The 3,872-nt window shown below is 41.3% G+C and overlaps 1 non-coding gene across 1 annotated transcript; it reads right to left on the bottom strand.

The window, feature by feature from the left end:
• Positions 1–902: 902 nt before the first annotated feature.
• On the bottom strand, positions 903–977 carry LOC116074149. Its single transcript, XR_004112107.1, has one exon. It is a non-coding gene; the product is annotated as a small nucleolar RNA SNORD100 (small nucleolar RNA).
• Positions 978–3,872: the final 2,895 nt, after the last annotated feature.

The following is a 3,872-nucleotide window of genomic DNA, read 5'->3' as shown; positions in this document are numbered from 1 at the left end:
CACGCATGGTGAGCAAAGACGCCCTAAGAGATTCTCTGACTAAAATGGAAGACACTTCCAGAGGAAGGACGGCAGCAAATGTGCATAATATGTTTATAAAATGGGAAGAAGAAGCGTCAGGATGCGACTCACAGTGGCTTAAAATGCATGAGAACACTCAGTTGTCATAGGAAATAACCAGGGCTACCTATGAAAGTGGTGTGGGCTCTGTGGAGATGAAGGACACAAACCAGAAGGAAAACTTCGCAGACTATTCAGTTATGTAGAACTGCAGAACACGGAGTTACACAGCAGGATGTGTTCCTGCTGGAAGAAATGCCCATTACATACCAACTTTCTCATGGAAAGAAAGAGGGAATGGATCTTTTTTTTCTTTTTTTTTTTTTTTTTTTTTTTTTTTTTTTCTTTTTTTGTGATCTTAACTCTGCCTTTATAAAGACTGGACAGGCTTCTTGTCATAGGACATTACATGTAGACATACCTCTTTTTATTCTGCTTTATGGGGGTAGGTATTATGCTCATATGCTTAAAACCAGAAAGTATTAAAATATGGACAGAGAAGGCTGGAGAGATGGCTCAGCAGTTAAGAGCACTGTCTGCTCTCCCAGAGGCCCTGAGTTTCTTTTTTTTTTTTAATGAACTAAAATTTTATTTATTTACTTCTTGCATTTGAAATGCCTTTGTAGTATTCCTTGATGACATCCTTGGCCTGAGATTCTTTGCCATAGTCCTTAACCACTATGCAACTGCAACCAACCCCCTTACAGTTTCCCCTCTCGATTGATTTTCCAGAGGCCTACCCATTCCCCTAGTTTCTTGTTATCACCAACCTCTCAAAGATAAAAGCAATTACTAGCAAGGATTAAAACTAGTAAAAACTGAAACTCAAAATTCCCAAGGTGGCCATGTCAGAAGGACGACATGGCAGTTTCCTCACGGCAGTCCAGTAGAGGGAGCCAGTTGTCATCATGTACAGCCCACCAGTCATCAGTAATCAAAATTACCATGCAGCTGGTGCCTGTGGCTTCAACACCATTATCACTAAGACAGAAAGAACTTCAGCTTACCTTTATCAAGTTGACTTGGTGCTCAGCACGAAGTGCCTCCGCCAGCTTGACATACACGGGCTCATCACCTGTAGCTCGTGGGGGATAATCCAGTACTTTTGCTAAAAGATAGAAAGGGGGAACATCATTAACTAGTTTACAAATACAACATATGTGGCAAGATCGCAGTGTCTGGGAAATCTAGCTATATCCGGGATACTTGAGAACATGTGTGGTTTATCAGGCTTATGCATGTGTATGTTCGCATGCTTGAGGTAAAGTCAGGTGACCTTTGAATTTCTCGTAAGCTGACTTGAATCCAGGTGGGCGTCTCAGATACTGTTGTGCATATTTACAATGCTTGCTGCACAGTACTTCTTTGGATCAACTTCCAAGTTTGAAATGTCTTGAAAGAAAGTGGTCATGGTTTCCTTTGGCTATAAATAGGTTTCCTCAAGAAATAATGGTATGTGGTATCTGAGGGGCAAGGTTTGTACAGGAAAATTTGATGACTAATCTGCAGTTTGTTTTTTTTTTTACATGATAATGTGTCCTGTACTAAGAGTATTAAGATTTACTAGCATAGTGAAGATGCTTTGACTGGAAATACTTGAAGCTATGGTTTCACCTTTGAATATTGCATTATAGACGCCAAGCCCATCTCTGTGTGCTTGCATCCAACTGTGATGGGTCCTGACTTTCAATCCCCAACAACAACCACGTGGTGGCTCACAACCATCTATACTGGGATCTGCTGCCCCATCCTGGCATGCGTGTGTAGATGCAGATAGAGCACTCCTATACATTAATAAATATTTTTTTATTTAAAAAATATTTTTTATTTAAAAATAGTTTTTATTTAAAAAATATGGACAGAGAATTTTCTTCCCCACTCTTTTTTGTTTTTCTTTTTGAGATAGGGGTCCTCTGTGTCACCCTGGCTCACCTAGAACTTCCTTTGTAGACCAAGCTGGCCTCATACTCAGAGATCCACCCACCTCTGATTCCTGATTGCTGGGATTAAAGGCGAGCACCGTCGTTGCCTGGCTTTCTTTCTCACTCTTGTCCCGAGTCCACAGTGATGGGTCCAACAGTGAACCCATCAGAAGAAGGCTTGGAGAATGGAGTCTTGGACTTGCAGGGTGAGGGGACTGAGAAGGACCATCCTTTGAGCTGTGCAGTTCCAGTTAGTTTTCAGGAAGACCATAGGGGTAGGAGATGGAGCACATGCCTTGCCTGGTACCCAATAATCAGTAAATTTCAAATAGTAGAATAAAAATGTTATTTGGATGAATAACAGCCAGATCAAAGGTCAGGTTCCTTCCAAGAGTACGTTAATGGTGCTCATCCAGACACACACTGGCACCAACCTCTTGAAGTGTGGCTAGTCTGATTTGAGATGCAATAAGGATAAATAGGCTGGCTTATGGGGATTCGGAAAAGCAAACTCATTGATGATCTTTAAAACCGACTATATGTTGAAATGATAATATTTGAGTATATTGTGTTAAATTAATAAAAGTAATTAAGTTGCTTCTTTATTTTATAGACTGGATTTTACTAAGTTACCTAGACTGGTCTTTTGTTTGTTTTGTTTTGTTTTGTTTTAAAAGACAGAGTTTCTTTTTGTTCAGCTCTGGCTGTTCTGAAACTCACTCTGTAGACCAGGCTGACCTCAGAACTCACAGAGTTACATCTGCCTTTCCCTCCTGAGTACTAGGATTAAAGGTGTGCACCACCACCACCTGGACCTAGAATGGTCTCAAACTCACAAATACTTGGAATTATGGGCCTGTGCTCTCACGCTTGGTTCAGCTTCTAATTTTTAATGTGGTAGTGACTAGGTCAGTTGAAGTTACACGTATAGGTAGGATTTTATTTCTTTTGGACAGAGTTGGTCTTAAATACAGGGGAAAGGTCCTGGGGATCAGCTCAGTGCATGACTGAAGAGCAGGGGCAGGAAAAACATTTTGAAAATGATAGGCTCAGCCAGGCAGTGGTGGCGCATGCCTTTAATCCCAGCACTTGGGAGGCAGAGGCAGGAGGATTTCTGAGTTCAAGGCTAGCCTAGTCTATAGAGTGAGTTCCATGACAGCCAGGGCTACACAGAGAAACCATGTCTCAAAAAACAAACAAACAAACAAAAAAACAGAAATGACAGGCTCACGTTGTACCTTTGGGTCCTGGTTGGTATTTGGGTTTTTTGTTTTGTTTTGTTTTGTTTTCATCTTGCTGGGAAGAGCTGGTTTCTAAAATACAAGGCAGTAAGTAGTCTGGGCTTGACAGGTGGGCTTGACAGGTGGCTGGGTGGAAGAGTGACTTTGAAAGTTTCGCTAATGGGTTGGCTCAGGAATGGTCTAGATTCCTTTCTGTCATCCGAATGTACCTCTTCCTCTAGTCTTAATTGGCTAATAAGACCTGTAAATAAACCCTTTTACACAATACTGTTCCATGATTAACATTAGCCTTTCCCTTAAATGTAAAGAAGATATTCAGAGCTGGAGAGATAATGGCTCAGCAATTAAGAGTAAATATTAAGGGCTGGAGCGATGGCTCAGTGGTTAAGAGCACTGACTACTCTTCCAAAGGTCCTGAGTTTAAATCCCAGCAGCCACATGGTGGCTCACAACTACCTGTAACAAGATCTGACGCCCTCTTCTGGTGTGTCTGAAGACAGCTACAGTGTACTTACATATAATAAACTAATAAAAATAATCTTAAAAAAAGGAGTAAATATTAATCATCTAGACGACCCAGAACCCATGTCCAGGGACCCAGAACTGCCCATAACTCCAGCTCCATAGAATCCAACACTCTCTTCTGGTC

Source organism: Mastomys coucha, unplaced genomic scaffold (assembly GCF_008632895.1).
Source record: "Mastomys coucha isolate ucsf_1 unplaced genomic scaffold, UCSF_Mcou_1 pScaffold23, whole genome shotgun sequence".
NCBI lineage: Eukaryota > Metazoa > Chordata > Mammalia > Rodentia > Muridae > Mastomys > Mastomys coucha.
Note: the sequence above shows the minus strand (reverse complement) of the source record. Positions and strands in the feature narration are given on the sequence as shown.